Genomic DNA, 20,804 nt, shown 5'->3' on the forward strand with positions numbered 1-20,804 from the left:
AGGTGCTGCTATTTTTCCTTAGGCACCACCTTTCACCCCTGGCGCTTTTGGTATGCGCACAAATGCGCGGTTCTCCTGGACTCTGGGATGGAATGATGGGCGGCGACAGCTCATCCCCACATCTGCCGTCTATTGATTCAGCATGGGTCAAAACCCTTCACAAAACCCCCCGCCTGACTACTCTTTGATTCAAGTCGAGGGGAAGTCGGGTGCAAAGGAGGTTTTGAGCCCTTGCGCTGGTATGTCCACATTATCTTCTTCCAATTCTGTAGATGGCACAATTCAGCATCTTTTCCTCCACCCAGTTGGATCGATCGGTCCTCCTCGCTGGTCCTGATGGGAATATTGGGCGGTACCCTGGGCCCCTCGGATCTTTGCTCCCGGTCCCTGGGCGTCCTCCTTGTCAGTCTCCAGGTTTTCTTTCCCCTAGGACGACAAAGGAAAGCGGCAATACCTATTCATAGACATTTTTCCACCACTATTGATCTAGTGGGGCGGCATGTACATTTTATAACTCAATAGACATAGCATTCTTCTTTTGATAAACACGATATCATCATAAAACATTTTTTTTCCAATCATAATATTTTAGAGACTATATGTGGGATATTTTAGGGTTGGAACTGAATTACTCTGCAGCGGCCCCCTCTGGGATTCCAGTTGATTCCTCCAGTTGTTGCAGAGTGTGCCTGGGATGGCAACACTTCAGCTGATTAATATGGACCCACTTATCTTCCCCTTCCGCCAAATTACCTTTGGGGATGCAGATTTTGTAGGCAACGGGGGAGATCTTGTCTATAATTTCAAAGGGCCCCTTCCATGTAGGCAAACATTTTCGCTGTTGGCCTGGTTCCTTTGGAAATTGTATAGATAGACCCGGTCTCCCACATCATATTCCTTCCTGGTGGTTTTCAAATGCGTTTTCATACTTTCAGCTGATCTTTCTAGATTCCGCTGAGCATAGGCAAAAGCCTGTTGAAGGTGTTTCCTTAAATTCTCCACATACTCATGAGTTGTGGAGGCATTTATCAACGTCTGCTCTTGGGTCCTGTAGTGTAAATGCTGGGGAAGCACCATCTTGCGTCCGGTCATCAACTCAAATGGTGACATTTTAGTTGCAGATGAAGTGGTAGATCTGATGGCCATTAGGACCAGAGGTAGTCGGATATCCCAACTTGGCCCAGAATCTGCCACACACTTTTTTAAGATGCTCACAATGGTTCGGTTTGTAGCGTTCTACTGCCCCAGAGGAAGCTGGCCGGTAAGCAATATGTAACTTCCTTTTGACCCCCAGTATCTCCCACATCTTTGTCATTACCTCGCTGGTGAAATGGCTACCTCTGTCTGACTCAATCCTTTGAGGTAGACCAAAATGGGAAAATATGTGGTTAATCATCAGGGCAGCTGCTGTTTCTGCCTTGCAGTTTGGGGCCGGGAGACATTCCACCCACTTGGTAAACAAGCATGTAACGGTCAACATGTACTTGTTTCCTCTAGACGAGCGAATTACAGGGCCTACAAAGTCGATTTGCAAATCTGACCATGGCAGTGTCATCCCCCTCTTTTGGAGAGGCACACGGTGTGTGAGGGATGATGGCTGAAACTGTGCACACACAAGACATCCCTTCAAGTATTGGTCGAGGTCCTGCCCCATGTGTGGCCAGTATGCAACCTTTCTTAAGATTTCCAGTGTTGTGTGAAACCCCCTATGACTGGCGGTGGTTACATCATGGGCGTGACTTAACATCAGGCTTCGGAATGAGGTAGGGACCACCCACTAATCATGGCCAGCTTGGGATTTCCTTACCAACAAACTGTCTTGGATTCAGAACCTTTTTGGACATTTCATCAACACTCTTAGGTCCTCTTTCCCAATGTAATCGGTATCCGTCAGGGGAAAGTTCTCAGGGTCCTCAATGTGTTGGTAAAACTTACCAATTATTGGATCCCCTTTCTGAGCTGTAATCAAATCAGCATCAAGGGTCTCCTTACTCCATTGTGCAGTTGAAAGATCATTGTGAGCATTTGTCTGGGACCTTGTGATTGCAGTGACCTGGATTTCCCCCAACAGGGACTCTATTTCTATTAGATCCCCTTGGATGGCCCCGGTTTTGGCCAGCTGATCAGCTAAGTCATTTCCAGTTTTGTCTGGTCCCTCTACTTTGGAATGACCCTTGATCTTTTTCCAGCAGATGGTCATCCCATTCGATGTGATCAGATCATCAATATTTTGGATTAACTTCCCATGTTTCAAAGGTTTGTTATTAGCACATAGCATGCCTCTGGTTTTCCAGTTAACCAGGTGCTCCACGAATCCCGTTTTGTACATAATCCGAATCTGTGATTATGACCAGTTCGTGGAGTTGATGTTGGACAGCAGTGAGGATGGCCTGATGCACAGCCATCAATTCTGCCACCTGACTACTTCGGGGACCAATTTTGTATCCAGCGGAGGGTTCTGGGGACTCATTCACCCAAGCGTTCCCTACGCCAGCCACCAGTTCTTTCTCCCCGTTGTTGTCAACATGGTAAGAGCATCCATCCACATAGACAGTGGGCATTCCCTCACACTTGTCTTCTTCAAAGACTTTGTGTGGGGAATTAAGGTATGCCTCATTGTTGTCCTTGATTTTTAGACTTTCATCCTCAAGACAGTTTTCTCTGGCACAATCATGCAAGCCCGACCTTGCGCTAGGGGACTCTTCTTGTTTTGGCCATATCTGACATCTACAGGAAAGCCTTGCATTGACAGAATCCAGGAAGTAATTCGGGAATTACTCACATTTCCGGCCCGGATTCTGTCACTTTGGAGGTATTGCAGAGGCTGGTGTGGAGTCTCCACTATGATGTGTTCCCCCTGGATGAACGGGCGGTAATTCTTCAATGCCCACACCGTTACATGGAGTGCCTTCTCACAATCGTTGAATTTTTCCTCCACAGAGGATAAAGTTTTGCTCGCATAGGAGATTACTTTATTGACCTTGTCATGCTTTTGGTATAATACTGCCGTCAAGCACGTATTAGAGAACCCTGTCTCCAGGAAGAACTCCTTGTTTCTGACAGGGTAAGCTAGGCAAGACGCTTGTGAGAGGCTTCTCTTGAGTTGTCTTCCTGCCTCGGATTGTTCTGGACCCCATTCCCACTTGACCCCACCCTTCAAGAGATGAATCAGGAGTCTGGTGATCTCTGCGTAGCCCTCAATGAACTTTCTGCTGTAATTAGTTAGTCCAAGGAGGCTCCTTAGTTCCCGCAGAGTTGTGGGATCCTTCAGTTTCTGAAGTGCTTCCACTTCCTTTTCTTGGGGACAGAGACCCTGAGGAGTAATCTCATGCCCCAAGAAATTAACACGGGTTCTACACCACTGTGCTTTCTGAAAGGAAAGTTTTGCTCCGGCGGCCCTCAACTGTGTCAGAACATAACGGATCTCCGCTATGTGTTCCTCCACAGATGAACTTTTGATGAGGACTTCATCTACATAAGCCAGGTTAACCCTCGCACCCAGGTCGGGCATGGCCTTATGTAGGAAAATGTTGAATTAATTGCCGGAGTTGAGGTATCCGAAGGGGGTCCGGGTCCATGTGTACGGCTGGCCCCCAAAGGTAAAAGCCAGTTTGTATTGGTCCTCCCTACTGACCGGCACGGTCCAGTATCCATTGGACAGGTCTATTGCTGTGAATACCTGTGACCCCTGAATCTGGGCCAGCCTTGGGTCAATGTAGGGCAGAGGCCATCGGGAAGTATGGACCCGTTTGTTGAGCTCCCTAAGGTCGGCACAGAGTCTCCACTGGCCGTTTGGCTTCAATATTCCCAGCACCGGATTATTGAAGGTGCTGTGTACTGGACGTATTATTCCCCAAAACTCAAGGTTCTTAATTATTTCAGTAAGGGACTCCATGAATGCGAGAGGCAAACGATATTTCTTCACAAACACTGGAGTCATTCCAGGGTCCGTGGGAATTGTTGTTGTTTGGATGTCGGTGCGACCACAGTCATATGAGTCTACCGCAAAGAGATCTTGGAAATCCAAGAAAACTTGTTTCAACTTTTGCTTCTGTTCCAGAGTCACACAGGCATCAGCTAGGTTGACTCTCTCTTCAACCATCTGCCTGAAGCCTGGAAAGACTTCTGGTTTGGCTATCTCAGCGGCCTCCTCCAGCTGGGTGGAGAAGTCCCTGGTCAGAGTGCTGATTTGGACTGGAGGCTTCAGGTGGGAAAGGCAGCCCTCATGGACCTGGAAAATCCCCTCATCCCTCCTGAAGTCACAAGTCACATCTTCCTTACCATAAGGGCAAGAAGTGTACACCAGGAAGTTCCCCCCATGCCAGGTGAAAATCCTGTCTGGTGTTGTATTGTCCTCACTGTCACTGTCAAAACAGTCCTTGGGGATCGGTCCTAACAGTTCATTTCCTAAATCAATGGAGAAATGTCGGTCATCAACCGCCATTCCAATAATGGTGCCTGCGGCTAGAGTAATACTCTTTAAGTCACTGTTATCCACCTCTATTGGAATAGTGTCATGTTCTATGTTGACTAATGGAGTTGGGTTTAACCCCAACCCTTGCTGTTGGAGAGAAGCATTTAGATGTATGTAAGCATCAGGGTTTTTCCATTTTTGTCCTCTTTTAACTTTCACTTCCAGGGAGAATTGTCGGGTCCTTTCTGGGATGGTGCCTTCCTCTTTGACCTGAATTTCAACTGCATAAGGCAGCAATTGTGCTGACCTAAATGCTTTTTCTGGATCACCAAAGCCCATGGGATTATCCACTACTCGGGACCAAGCTTTGAAGTTTATTAGGTCCAAACTAATGGTGAAGCGATTGAGAATGTCACTGCCTAAGTAAAAGGCGACAGTGACGTCTCGCACGACCCAACAATTATGGACTATGCTCTTTTTGCCAATGTAGATTTTGAGCATACACCTGCTTGGCAGGAGATGTTTGGAATTGCGTGTTTCCAGATCCATTTCCCATTTGTCTATCAGTTTGAATGTGGGAATGGCCAAATCTTTTGGGAGTTGGCGGAACATGGCTTCGCTGATGAAGCTCTTACCGTTGTTCACACACACTCGGGCGAGAATAGAGTCCTTCCCATCATTTAACTGAACAGGGATGAACAACTGCTCTCCAATTTGCTGAATATCAGCCAGGCTCTGAGCTGATTTCACATCTTTCTGGACTATAGGAGTGGGAGTGCCTGATTGTGGATTGGTAAAGAATTTCAGGGTGTTTCCTTCCAGTGTGGAATACCACCTTAAACTGGAAGGAAGGTTGATTTTCAGAAATAGAGAGGACCCCCCATCACCAGTCTGTTGTCCTACTGCTATTACTGTCACGTCTGGAATTTGGTTGTTCTGGAAGTGAAATTCTACTTGGTCAGATTTTTGTTCAACCATGTGGCAGGTGCCATTTAAACTAACATGGTTGACACTCTGTTTTAATTTTATTGGTTGGCTAGTCTGGGTCCAGAGGACCTTGTTTACGCAATCTATTAGGGGTGACAACCTTCTCAGGAGGTCATTCCCTAGTAAACAAGGGGTGCCCTCTGGAGTCACTACTATGACCGGGTGTTTCACCTTGTGTCGCCCAATTTTGATGTCCAAATCTGCAGTCCCCTCGACAGGAATTTCCTTCCCGTCAAAGTTCTGCAGTTGTCCAGGAAGAGAGGTGAGAGGAATACGGTAATTCTCCCCCCTTCCTGCATTTAGTTCATCAAAGGCCCTTTTGGACAGAAGGGTATCTTGGGATCCAGTGTCCACCAGTGCCAACATTGTACCCTGCCCCTGTACTTGTACCGGGGCATAATATCTTCCCTCCTTCTCCTCAAGGGGGCACAGATAATGCACATTTTTGGACAACTAGTGGGCTAATTTCCTGGTTTTGGACATTGCTAGCGAAGAGATTTGGGCAGAATTCTGTGGAGAGCTTGGGGAATCTGAAAGAAAAAGTTGGCAACTGGAAATGGTTTCGGGTTCTGTGCCGCCCCCCCCTTTTTGGAGGCAGTCATCAGGATGGGTTTGACCCATGGGATTTTGGTAATGTTGGTTCTGGATAGAATGATGGGCGGCGACAGCTCAACCCCCACATCTACCCAGTCTGTTGATTCGGTTTTAGGTTCCCCTGGTTCCGGTTCTGGGCCGCCCCTGCTTTTTTGGAGGCAGTCACCAGGATGGGTTTGAACCAGGGGTTTTTGGTTTGGTTGTTTCTGGGATAGGATGATGGGCGGCAACAGCTCAATCCCCACATCTACCCAGTCTGGATTGGAATCTCTTGGGACCCATTTTTCCTTGGGAGGAGTTCCCCCATCTCTGAAGGAGAAGATCCTTTTCCCAGGATCCTCTGAGGATCCCTCTCCCTCAAATTGGAAGACCTGTACCTCCTCCACAAAGTGGGTCTGTTTGGGTCCTTTGTTTCTCCTACCTCCTCTCTGCTCCTTGGGAGGCAGGCTTTCAGGGGTAGAAGATTTTGTTTCCGGTTCCTGGTTTTCCAGGGGCTGTTTAGAAGCTGGGAAGGAAGCTTCCTCCAAGGCTTTACACTCCCCTTCACCTTGTGCCTCCTCCCTGGGAACCGGTGGGTGATTGGGGTGCTGCCCCCGTCATTGTTCTGGAGCATCAGGTCCAGAGTTTGGGGCATTCTCGGGTGGCATGCTCATCTGAGGGTTCTGTTGAGCCCTCAGTATGTGACCCAGATCCCGTGCCATATTTTGGACCTGGCGCTCAAGTTGTGAAACCCGCTCAGGCTGATACGGGGCTCTATTTTCTCGCCTGGGCTGATCCCGGGAAGGGTAGCTATCCCTTCTCTGGTAATACCGCGGATTGGGAAGATTTGGGAACCACTCCACCCTTGGCCTCCCCTCTCCCGGATTAGGTGGTCTGGGCTCAGGGAATTGGGGAAAGAAGGATGGATGGTTTTGGGGTTGGAAATTGGGTGGATACCTGGGAAAAAGTTCTGCCCAGGATTTGGTGAATTTCTGCCCTCCTGAGGGAAGTTAGGAGGGAAGTTTCCTGGGTCAGGTGCTTGGTTGGATCCCCCCCCCTTGGGCTCGAGGAGTCCACACATAACCCAGGATGGGTCGGTTTCCCTTGTAGCGGGGACTTACATAATCAGGGGGGCGGGGGACCCCATTTGTGGGACTACCTCCTCGACTCCCTGTCTGTGACTGGCCCGAGGGCCTTCTGGGCTGTGAATTATTTGGTGCAGGCAGGTTTTTAGGCCCCCCATCTCCAAATATAAAACGGGGGCAACCTTTACCTCCGCCACCTTGGCAGCAGCAGGGGTGCTGTTGGTTTTGCGGTTTTTCTGCGCATTACTTTTATTTTCTATGGGCTTCTGCACCTCATAGATCTGGGTAGCCTGTTCAATGACCCAGTCTAGTGACCTCTTCTCGTGAAAATCTCTCACTAGCTGGGTCATGATGTATTTGGGCAAGGCATGGAAAAAAGTATTGACAAATTCTCTGCTGTCCGTGCGCAACCTTCTGGTGGTCTGCGCAAAGGCACGTTTCAATACTTGCACGAATTCTTGTAGGGCCTGATCCTCCCCACATTGAAAATTGTAGGCTGCCTTGCGAGCCTCTTGAGGATTTCTATGAACAGAAAAATGTTTCAAGATGGCTGCCCTATATGCGGACCATCTTGAATGGTTTTGGTCCTCCAGCCCTGCAAAGAAACTGGAGTATTCTGGTGAGAAGGTCCACTTTACAGATTGAATACAGCTTTGGCTGTCCTTCAAATGGAAAGTCTCCATCATTTGCTCGTAAAGCTCCAAGTGTTCCCAAACAGAATACTTGGCGTTCTTGTGATAAGGCGTGATGACACTCCTTATTGCCTTTATTTGTTTCAATGGGTCCTCAAGCAAGGCCCTTTTTGCCTTATTGGCCTTTTTGGTTCGGGTCACCCTGGTCCATTCATCCTCTGACTCCGAAGCACTGCTCCCAGAGGTGCCCGTCTGATCTTCCAGGTTTTCCCGGATTCTGCAAGCCTGGGAATGGCTGGCAGAATGTGGGGACCTGGTCTCCTGTGTCCTGTAACGCTCAGAGGAGTCTTCAGATCCCTCCTTGCTGCCAGGATTTGATGGGTATCCCCCCCCCACTGACCTAACTGGGCAGAGGTTTTCAGGATGCCCTTAATGGGCCTACTCTCCTGGGGTTCCTCACTAATTTGCACTGTGCGTGGGTGCCCATACCCTGATGCCCGCCCCTCCATTCCTGGGTGGTACTGGCCTATGAGCCCCATACTTTTGGCTGGATAGTAATCTGCCATCCCTGTGGCCCTGTGCTCATGTGCGCCAGGGGACATGGGGGTGGCAGAGTCCAGGGACTTAGAGAGATGACGGCCTCCGGTACTAGGGCTCCTGAGGTTATGCTCAGGCGTTTCCCTTTCCCCGTGAACTTCATCTCTGTCATCCCCTGCTCCCTGTTGCAATGCAAGAGCCTGCGCCTTCAGTTCAGTTAAGGCCTTACTAGACTTTATCAGTCTCTCCTGCATCGCTACCTGTTGCTGGAGCCTATCATTGTGCTGACAGAGAGTCTCCTTTTCTCTCTGTGCCTCCTGATTGGTCCTGGAGTACTGGGCCAATCTCTGCTGCAGGAGGGTTACCTCCTCAGTCCCATCCCTACTGGCCTGCTCCTTTCTTGCCAGAGCCTCCTCCACCCTCCTGGTGTGATCTAGCAAGCCCTGATGCTCTTTTTGGAGGTCACCCAGCCCCTGGAGGGCGAAGTTATTTCCTTCAATTTTTCTTTTTAAATGGCAGACTTCCTGGCCTAAGGTATCCCTTTCCTGACCAAGAGCCTGCATTTGTGACGCCAGGTCGTCCCTCTGCCTTTGAAAGGCACCAGCTTTCTGGCGTTCTTCATCAAACTCTGACTGGGTATCCAGGTCTTTCAAAATCAATTTATTGCTTTCCTCTTTCTCTCTGGCTAGTTGGATTTGCAAGGTGGCTACCTGCTCTGTGCACGCCCTGTTGAAAATGATCTGTTGCTCCAGCTTTTTCTGGCTCTGCAGTAAGGAGTCCAAACTGTCTTGGTGCGCCTTCTGCAAAGCCAGAATTCTGGTATCCTGGTCTATCTTTTCCTGTTGCAGTATATCCATGTCCTCTTTTATTTTAATGATTTACTGCCTACTATCATTTTCCGACTCCTGGCTCCTCTGCAGCCTCTGCTCAAAAGAGACCAGGTCAGATTGGGCCTTCTCTAATGCCATCCGTTGCCTATTGCCAGATCTTGGCCTTCATCACATTTGTCCTGCATGGCTCCCATATATAGATACACATATGCCGCTATCCTGGCAATCTTATTGTGTTCATCTTTGGCCTTAGGGGCCATATATAATTCACTCAGGGCCACATGTAATGGACCCTGATCTCTCCATTTATCTGACCCTGTTTCAGTGACCTGTTGCGCAATTGCCTGCAACCAGACCGTTTGGTCCTGATGAGTCCACTCACCTCTCACAAATAGCTTATGTAAGAAGTGCTCTCTGGCTATTTTGATGTCTACCAGTGTCGTCATTCTGGAGATTTGAGTTCCTTCCTGACTTACCGAAGTTTGTATTTTATTTTGCAAAACAGACCTTCTCCTTAGAGCGTTCCTTTGAGGGGTGCTTTCACAGTGTAAAACAGCGTAGTGATCTAACCGGATATGTGTATCCAGTCAGTTGGCACACTGTATTAAGCTGCACAAATGGTAAATCTAACCCGGAATATCCCGGCTCCGAGCCCCCACTTTGTAAGCGATATTCAATCAACACTACAGCTAAGTCAATGCCTAGTCTGGGATGCTGAGGAAAACCCTTATTGGTGTATTTTTATGTCCAGTTCAGTACTCTGGATGACAACCCTTGTATAACACCACCCTCTTAGAATCCCCCTGACGCCACTGAGCCTAGAAGTAGGTTTGTTTTTCAAATAAACCTTTTAATGTTTGCTTGCAGAAAGACCCTCTGTTTACAACTTGATCATACAAGAAATAAAAGACGCTGACTGCAAGATGCTTACTAGTTGGAACCAGAGAATTCAAGAAATTCTTCACGAGGTGGCCCTGGATGAGGAAACCCTTATGAATAACCCAGTGAAGGTATTGAAAAAATTCAAAGAGCTTGATTGGATCAAGACGGGCGAGAAAGCATCGGCATATAGATTGACGACTCACCTACCTTGGAATCACAAAAAATGAAACGAGATACAACCATTTATCAAATTATCTCCATCAAAAAAAGCTCAAAACTTGTTTTTGAGAGCAAGACTGAATCTATTACCTACAAACGAAATCCTCTCTATACGGGGGCTGGCCACCACAGTCGGATGCAGACTTTGTGGTTCTGCTGAAACGAAAGAGTCTAACCGCCACTTACTCTTGTGTTGCCCTGGTACCCTCAAGCCAAGATCGCTCTACTTGAAGCGTTTATTTTCAAACTTCGCGCTGCAGGATGAAGACCTTTGCTGGTCAAGACTGATGATGGGAGAAAAAACCAGCTGGATGTTGGCAACATACAACATCCTACAAGATGTTTTAAAAAAAATTCTGTCACAAAAGGACCTGGTCCCTAAGCAAATGGTTAAATGATGTGTTGAGTGATGATTCTTAGTGTAAATTTTATCCTCAAACTTCTGTTCTCTTCTATGAAATTGAGCTACTTCTTCAATTGTAAAAATCTTAAAGATTAAAACAAAATAAAAAAAATTATAATAATTTTAATGTTACAGAACTGAACGTTTTATACTGTGTTTCCTTTAAGCTCTTGTTCAACCCATTGTGGCTCATCCATGTTATCGCATTGCCAAGCACAATGTTAGAGACGTAGTGAAAAACTTGTTGAAACATAAAAAAAATCGAAACACCCAAAATACTGAGCCAGGGCCCACATTATGTGCTGTATCTACAGAACATTTATATTTGCTTTCTTCTGCTTTTATAGAAATGTTGCATATAATAAAGGCTACCCTGGAATGAAGCATGTGGCAGATAGCATGTTTGATTTTTGTAGGCCAACAGAAACCTCTTAAAAAATGCTTTTTGAAAAAAAAATATTTCCCAGGCACCTAAAACCAGTTGAACACGTAGAGGGCTAAATGCTGTACACCATGTGACTGGAGGACACTGGGGTGTGGGCCACAGAGAGGTTCCTGACTCTCTGTGACATTGTTGGAATAGGAACATTGTTGTGCATAAGCTATCCTGGCTTTTGTTCTATGAAGAGTTTGAGCCATTTCTGCTGCATTAGAAATATGGATCAACATCCGTTAGTAAGTAGTTTCTCTTTCCCCACGTCACTTGCTCGGACAGAGCCAAACAGAGACGTGGGATTGTGCTTGTTTCCTGAAGGTGGGCAAAGGGTTTTCTTATCCCTGTGTGCGCTTGCATGCAGAGTGGGGAGGGCCAGCGGCTACTCAAAAGTGTGCAACCAGCGTGTAGGAATTTGGTGTCACAGAGTGTTGTGGCTTGTAGCTCAGCCGGAGAATTCAGAGGTGCTAGAGGGGGAGGTTGCTTTGCCGCCACACTTAGAGCTAGCAGTCGCCTCTGACAATAAATGCTGTTCTATATTAAGCAATTAACCAATGGATCAACACAGTGATTTCACTAAATCTGTCCAGTGGGGAAGATAAAATAACGGTAGGTATTAGCAAAGGTTGGTGGATGAGCATGGGAAGTAAGGGAAGAGAAGAGAAGTGTGGGTGGCAGAGAGAGCAGGCTGGTAATCAATGGATGGCATAAGCATACACGTACCCATGAATGGCCCATTCTAAGTACTATTCAAGTCCATGAAGTTCTTCCAGATGCATGCGTTTCATACTTGGGTCTCTTCCTGAATAGCAAATCAGTTGTGAAATGTGGCCAACCTATCCGGGTCTGTTAACCATGCTTCAGCATCTGATCAATAATCTGTTTTCCATTGCCAAAGTATTGCTCTCTTGACACAATTAAACACTCATAGAATCCAAAGTGTGTTTAATTCATGCTCATGCCCTCACATAATAACCTGAGCGCTGCTTCTAGTAGACTTAGCTGTTCCAGTTGTAAGTAGGTTGTTTCCTCTCAAAAAAGATTGCGCCACACACATTCACTGAATTTCAAAAACTTTAGCTGATTTTATTCATGAAACGAAAACAAGTTGATACCCCTGCGATGGGGTAGTGCCCTTTAGATTACACGTGTTTCTGCACTGCTGTGCCTTTTTCAAATCAGGGCAAATGCTAACATACCAAACTCAAAACACTATATACACGCATTCAATCAAATTAGCAAATGCACATATTCATAAATATACAACAATTGTTAAGGAGGGTTATTGGGTGGGGTTGGTAGGAGTTTGCAGAAACGGAAGAAAACATATAATAAAACAAGACAGTGAACGAAAACAAGGTAAGCAAAGTGGAATCAAATTGTTGAATACAGCTGGGCTTGATTTAAATTGCCTACAATGACATCAAGAATCACAGATTTTTGTGTTTACATAGTTCCGGTTTCAAAGATATTAACCTTACTACAAATGAATGAAGCGTAGCTCCAGGAACTGAGAAAAATCACATCTAAGACATCCCAAAATCCGTTTCAGGAGTGCTCATATTAAGCTTGCTAATTTTGTCGCTTCAAATATTTAAAGAAAGTAAATTCATGTACTGTAAACAATATATATGAAACGTTCTCTTACCAAATTGGTACTCTTTTTTCCATCTTCATTTAAGTATCTTGTTCGGAATTCAATGGGTTCAAATCCCACCTAAAAATTGCATTTGATTATGGGCATCACAATCAACATAAACATTCTTGATCACACACATTCATTCCTATTTTTCTGAATCGATGATTTGAAGATCATAATTGCAAGAACCAAAAGTCCTTGTACGATCCTACATTAGCGTTTACTGCATCGCGTATACTCACGCATACTCCTGTTTCCCATATTGTTAGCAATTACCCAAATACTATTTCCATGTGCATGCCACACATCTGTCTATAACATTAAGCATTCCTTTCTAAGGGCTTAGGCATTAGGGCTTACCTAAAAGGTCCTGTCTCCTCCCGTCAGCGGTGAACAGCGTTGTCTACTCCTTCGCCTGGCTTTATCCATTCCCATAGAAACCACAAAGTCCCTTTTCTATGTCGATGACTTCAAATGACATTTTCTCCTCTGGAGCCATATTTTGGGCTCATAGGCCCAGAGAATGCACTAGGTTAAGTGCATGCATTCCCATACTCACTTTTATCATTTGTATTATCAACCCTTCGTACTTCCAAATGTACCTAAGAAATATTTAAAAAAATGTACATTAATGCAACAGGCATAACCCCAAAACGTTTACTGTTATAACAATAAGAGAAAATAAAGAGGTTTTGAAGTGATAATACACAGGAGTCCACATACCAAAAAAACAAACTGCTCCTCATTAGATTATTCAACAAATCATTTGCTCAATTTAGTACCACTTAGCTATTAGTTCGGGACATTAATTAAGGCCACCATTTGAATTGAAATTATGCCCTGATATCGTCCTGATTAAATTAAATCACCAAAAACATTAACTGTATCAAATTAATTATCGTGGAGTATGTACTCCTCTACGAGGACAATCACTTTGCGTTCATTATTCTTTTGCTATATCAGATGCTGATCTGGTGAATACCTCAAACCATTCATATAACAAATACAGGGTATAATAAGTGACACTCTATTTAAGATTTTGAATAGTCAAAATGATGGAAAGCAAGACATTGATACGATATCAAGAATTTCTTACATATACTTCATTAAAAAATTGCACCATTTCATTGTCGTTGTTTAATCCAAATTCTAATTGTGCGAAATGTACTTATTAGTTGTGCCTCTACTTGTCTCAACATGGTTTCCCTATTACCTACTAGTCTTCCAAGTACAACTTTTTGGAGCCCCAAAAACCTTGAATTCAGCTTCTCTTCCAACTGATGGTTTTGTTGCCAATGTTGTGCAAGTGGCAAAGATACACCAGCTGTACCAGATGTATCTTACTAGTGACCTATCATCAGAATCAATATGCCCTTTTGCAGGACCACATCATGCAAGCAGACCCATGTGAAGATGAACAGAAGAATCATTTATCATGCTTTTAAATGTCTAACTTGGACATTCTTGGCAGTGTCGTGTAGACCCTGAGGATAGCTTTTTGCTACATTAAGTGAAATCTCAGAACTTTGAAACAGTGCCCTACATTGCTTAGTTGATCAGCTTAGTAGATCAGTTCATTCCATCTCCAATATATGCTCTCCCAGTTCATTTGCCTTTTAATCTTGATTGGGAAGGAGTCCTTTTCCAACATGGTAGATAACTGGGTATACAGATACAATAGTGGCAGTGCTTCTGCCATCATTTTGCTGAGCATTTTCCCTGTTAGTGCTCTCACACAAAAGTTTCACCGGATCTCTTTCCCAAAACTATGCCTCAAGTTCCCTAAGCAATTTACGTTTTGTTTTTTTCTCTGGGCCCTTTGACCTTACCTTTGACTTACTTCTAACCACTGCATCCTTCCCCTCTTCATTGAACAGGTCACTTAGCCTCCTCGGATTATCCTCGGATTATCCATTATAGAATGCAATTGTTGATTGGCAGCCCTGCTCAGCTTTACAGCAGGATTCTGTTTGATTGGGGCCTCACCATGCACAAAATTATCCTTGTTGAGTTAGTGTCCATGGATATCCATATGCCTTTGGCAAATTATGTCAGAGGTAGTTTGCTGGGGCTCATGCTCTTTTGGATTGTATCCCTTCCAGGATTGGCCAGCTGTGTGGTTCTGAGTCTGGGTCCAGCACTGAAGCCTGAGGATAAAGTTGCAGATCTGAAAGATTAACTCCCCCTTGCATACAGGGACGTCATTTCACCAAAATGCCTGGGGTAGAGGAAGTGACATCACAGTGCCATACCCCCAAGAGTGACATCACAGGAAGTGATGCCGTTTGGCCACACCCACACAGGAAGTGATGTCATTAGACCACACCTCACAGGAGGTGATGTCATTAGACCACACCCCCACAGGAAGTGATGTAATTTGACCACGCCCACCATGAGATGGCCTCATAGAGCAAAACAATGGTTATCATATCAGTGTATTGTGACATTTCATACAAGAATGGATCATCATATGTAGCAGTGTCAAGGTCCATGTTGCCACGTGAAGTGTATGAACCCCAATCCCCTCTTGATGTGGATCTGCCCTGTTATTTCAACAGGACTACAGAGCGAAATCACATTCTGGGGGGACAAGGATAAGGGAAAGCCAGGATAAAAGGGGAGAGGGAGAACAGCAAACATGTATGGCATCCTCAGTTTTTAATGATTCTTCTTCTTGTGTTATTTTGGCTGCCAAAAGATTAGTTCAAAATGTGTTCAAGGCATACAGTGCATTACTGAGTGATACAAACTTCAGTACCCAAAGCCTCATCAGTCCTGTCCCCATATTTTATGGGGGAAAAAATCCTGGCTGCATTTTGCATTCCTCCCACACTCACCAACACTCTTTATATGCCTAGGTTTCTGTTCCTACATGTTCATTGTCCTCCACACCCCGCACCTCTCCACAATGGTACACATTCCAACAATTAGTACTATTATATAGATTTTGAGATAATGCCCAACAGTTGCTGTTCCTTCACTCTGATCATTAGATTTAAAATGTAGTTTCTTACCAGATTGAGCAGAACAGTGGCTTGACAGACGTGCCGGTGCTGCTGTTTCAATGGCATGTGAGGTGAAGATTCTTACTCGAAGGCAGGTTGTTGCTTAGGTGACCGGAAACCAGAGGACCGGAAACCTGGCATTTCTCCTCTTCCCTGCACTTGCGCAATCTGAATGACACAAGGCCTAGTAAGATAATTTTTTGTCCTCCCTTTGTTTCCCCCTCCTCGTCTTGTCACGCCTAGAAACACTTGTGTACAAGTGCGATATAAATGTCACATCATATCATATCATATATCATACCTATAACCCAGCATATATGCAGAACTCGGATTAGCAGCCTCAAAGAATGTGCAGGTCCTCAAGCATGGATACAGGAGACAAATCAGAAGCAAAGATAAAGGTGCACAGACCTTAGCATTGATAGTGAGTACAGGTTACAAGCTGCCAGGCAGGTGCACACTTTGGGACTTGGACAAAGATGAGAACAGCGTCATGGTTTTCAAGTGGTGTTTCTGTTACTGAGCTACGCAACGTATTACTTTATCGTGTCCAGTATATCAATGGTCACTATTATTATACGTGAAGCAACACAATAGCCAATCAAACCATGATTGTACACCATGATTGTACTCCTTGAACTACATCACTCCTAGGGATTGACAATGTAGAAATATGTTTGGACTTGCAATTGTGACAGGTTAAATGAGATGCCCAGGATCACACACTTAAGTAAAGAGGTGAAGCTTGGACTTGAGCACAGCATGTCATTTCTGCACTTGACCAAACTGTTTTCCAGTTCTTGTCATATAGCAAGGTGCTCATATTTGTGTATGTTGACGTTCTAGAGCTAATACATATCCTGTTTTGTATACCGGATACACCATTCACAAACGCACCAACATTTAAAAATAAATTTACAGAACAGGCAGAGTTGGCCAACCACAATATGGTCCCTTAACCTGGGATGAGCACAGGAAGCATTACTTGATAAATTGATCTGAATGGAATGTACTTGTCAATAATAGCCAGGCAGAAGATGTCAAGCCTCAGCAGCAGTACTATAACATTTGCAGAAGTGCCTTTTATGCTTTTAAAAGAAATGTGCAAAGAAATATTTTCATCTGCCCCGCATGTGCCTCCCCAAGGTGTGGGCCAGGAGCAAGTGCCCATTTTGCTCTCCCATAAAGCTGTCTCTGCCCCACCACCTCCCCTGTGACAGTTCACCAGACCCCCGTTAGTAAAATGAATGGTGCTGCCGTCGGCGGCGGCTTGCTTTCCAAAGCAGCCACCGGCACGGCGGCACCAAATTCATTTTACTAACATTGCAATTTATGTGCCGGCGGCAGCTTAACATTGCAAGCCGCCGGCGGCACATAAATTGCAATGTTAGTAAAATGAATTTGGTGCTGCCGTCGGCGTTGGCTTTGGAAAGCAAGCCGGTGCCGGCACGGCGGCACCAAATTCATTTTACTAACGTTGCAATTTATGTGCCGGCGGCAGCTTAACATTGCAAGCCGGCGGCGGCACATCAATTGCAACGTTAGTAAAATTAAATTGGTGCTGCCGTCGGCGGCGGCTTTGGAAAGCAAGCCGCTGCCGGCACGGCGGCACCAAATTCATTTTACTAACGTTGCAATTGATGTGCCGGCGGCAGCTTAACATTGCAAGCTGCCGTCACATAAATTGCAACGTTAGTAAAATGAATGGTGCTGCCGTCGGCGGCGGCTTGCTTTCGCCAAATTAATTTTACTACATTATGTGCTGGCTGCCGGCGGCAGGCTTAACAACATTGCAAGCTGTCGCGGCCGCCGGCACACAACGTTAGTGAAATTAATTTGGTGCTGCGGCCGTCGGCCGCGCGGCGGCACCGAATTCATTTTACTAACATTGCAATTTATGTGCCGGCGGCAGCTTAACATTACAAGCCGCCGGCGGCACATAAATTGCAATGTTAGTAAAATGAATTTGGTGCTGCCGTCGGCGTCGGCTTTGGAAAGCAAGCCGGTGCCGGCACGGCGGCACCAAATTCATTTTACTAACGTTGCAATTTATGTGCCGGCGGCAGCTTAACATTGCAAGCCGCCGGCGGCACATCAATTGCAACGTTAGTAAAATTAAATTGGTGCTGCCGTCGGCGACAGCTTTGGAAAGCAAGCTGCCACCGGCACGGCGGCACCAAATTCATTTTACTAACGTTGCAATTGATGTGCCGGCGGCAGCTTAACATTGCAAGCTGCCGTCACATAAATTGCAACGTTAGTAAAATGAATGGTGCTGCCGTCGGCGGCGGCTTGCTTTCGCCAAATTAATTTTACTACATTATGTGCTGGCTGCCGGCGGCAGGCTTAACAACATTGCAAGCTGTCGCGGCCGCCGGCACACAACGTTAGTGAAATTAATTTGGTGCTGCGGTCGTCGGCCGCGCGGCGACCACCGGTCCAAGACCACTCTGAGCTGACACGGCTCGAGCCTCGGTCACTCACTTCGAGCACTCCTCGAAGTCACTGGCCTGGCTTAGTGTGGCCTTCTTCTTCAGTGCGTGGTGGATCGTGGATGCCTGCCCTGGACACACAAACTGGTCTGGAACACAGGAGCAGCAGTCCGAAGCACGCGTTCCACACGTGCAAAATGGAGGGCAAGTTGGCAACACAACTTAGCGTCGCAGCACGCTGTGGCCACGCCCCCTCCTCCTCTGATTGGTCAACAGCCAGAGGTCGCAAGAGATTGACAGGGGTTGCTGGCCAATCGCCAGCGGTCGCTCTTGCAACCTCTGGCGACCCCCAAATGACGTCCCTGCTTGCATAGTAGCAAACTCATCTTTGAGGGTCCATGATATAATGTGATAAGGTCCCCTCTTAGCATTTCTTCTGTAGAGCAGACATCTTTTTGCCAAACATGCTGGGCATTCGTACTATTTGTACTGGTAAAGCTCTCAACATATGTAGTACTGTTGGGGGAAATTCTGCCGGGGTCGGCCGGGCCGTCCGCAGACCTCCGGGCAGGGAGGCCCCAACTCCTCCCGTATATCCCAAAGGAGATAGAGTATGAGACACACACAAGAAGCAATGTGACTCTGCTGTTTATTAAACACAAACGGCAGGGATGGGTCAAGGATCATACGCGTCTGACCTGACACACACACAATCGTGGGGCTCGCAGGCCCTTTTTACTGTAGTATGACGCGCTACCTGCGTCACTTTAGAAAATTAACAAAAAACCTATCGCCACTCTTAATTGGTTGCTCGAGTGGTAGGGTTAGTATAGCATACGTATAGAGAATAATATGAGTGGCCGAGGGTTAGTCAGGTGATGTATCTGGGTTGTCCCTACAATTAGATACATGAGAATTGTTACATGAAGACTCCTAATGGTTGGTTGATGTTAATGGCGTCAGTGATAAGAGCCCCATGTTCTGATTGGTGCGCCTGTGAGCTTCCCAGCCTGGGACCATCGCTGTTCCCAGCTCTCAGTGTACCTGCAATTTGCAACAATGTTTCACTATTGGTACATGCAGACAATGTGAAGACTTATTCATGAGCTGGACGGCCGACTACTCCCACCGTTACAGATGTCCATTGATCCTTTCAAGTGTATCTGCCTGTGTCTCGTAACGAGGGATCCAGACGCCTCCTTCCTCCTGGGTTTGGCATCTCGTCAGGTTCGGCTTGGTCACGTGGGATGGGACCGTGTTTGAGGCAGAATTCTGCACAATTAATATTGTTTTTCCACTGTGTGTCTGGTTTGATTGCAGGTGCGACTTTGATGTTGGTGCGCGGCGTGCGAGGTTGCAACATCGTGCCCTTGAGGGTCTGCTTTTGGATTGTGGGTTTGCAACATTACGACCTTGGCTGTCTGCTTTCCCCAGGCTCATTCTGCAGGATCAGCAACCTGATTCTTGTTCTGTTAATCGTCCATGAGAGCTCTTGCTTGCGGCCTACTCAGGCCTAGTATATAGGTGGAACCGTCTGGTGCACAGACGCTTTATGTTATAGTCTCATATTGTCTTATGACCAGTATCGTGTCTTTGTTATAATTCTCATTACGGCACCTAAGTGTAGGAGAAGCGTAAGCAAGCTCTTTAGATGAGTTCATGATGCGTCTTGCGTTTCTGCATTTCTGAAAGCCTATATGGAAAATAATAAAGATGCACGTCTGTGAGTATGTCTGTCGCCTACGTCATAGCACTGAGTATATTCTTCATGTAGATTGGTGCGGGAGTGTCCAGTGTGTATGTTGGCACAGGTGTGTTATCCGTTGGCTAGGTCGTCAGGGCATCTCTAACGACGTATAGTTTTAGTCCAGTTGATCCATGCCGCAGGCATCGGCATGGGCAGGGCGGGCTGCTGGGCAGGCAGATGGACACATCCGTATGTTTCTGTACCAGGGTATCTGGTCGTCTGGTAGATGGGCAAACTCTTCTCATGGCGGGTGCTTGGGCCGTGAACCTTTAGGCCAGGCGCAAGAGGGGAAAGAGGGGAGTCTGTTTTTCCATTTTCCCTCTTCAGTCCCCCCTCTGGTCGACTTGTCGACCACAAACATATCCTTTTCGTTATCTCCTCTTACTCTCCACACTTTAGTTATTCCTCCTAAATGTCCATAATGGTTAACATGATCTTCAAACGACCAATACATATACTCACAGGCTCCTCCAGGAGTACAGTATACCCATTTCCCTATGTAACTCCTGGGGTTTCTTGGGTTCTCGACCTTCACCGATGGTGGGTCCAGATGGTTGGTGATGATCAGGTTGCGCAATTTCTCTCTCTCTTGTATTATTATGCCTGTGTGTTGGCCGTCATCTGCTGGCATCAGTGGGTGCATACCGACCATTTCAAGCAACTCATCAGTGGTGCGTGCCTTCCGGGCTTTCCAAATCTTATTATGATCAGGGTAGCTCCAGCCAAAATAATACAGCCAACTATAATTTTCAGTCCATCTGACAGCCAAGATGGCATCCATGACCATAATAGCGAAAACCAGCTCTCATCCTTTTTCACACCCTTACTTTCATCCACCATTTTGGAGTGTAACTGGGCCAGTTGTGAAACTGCTTCTGTCAGTGTACCGTTGTCAGCATCATTGGCAGGAATGAATGTGCAGCATGATTGTCCTATCTTTGCGCAAACTCCTCCTTCCATGGCAGTGAGGAGGTCCAATACATATC

Source organism: Ambystoma mexicanum, chromosome 2p (genome assembly GCF_040938575.1).
Source record: "Ambystoma mexicanum isolate Mex_15411 chromosome 2p, UKY_AmexF1_1, whole genome shotgun sequence".
Classification (NCBI taxonomy): Eukaryota; Metazoa; Chordata; class Amphibia; order Caudata; family Ambystomatidae; genus Ambystoma; species Ambystoma mexicanum.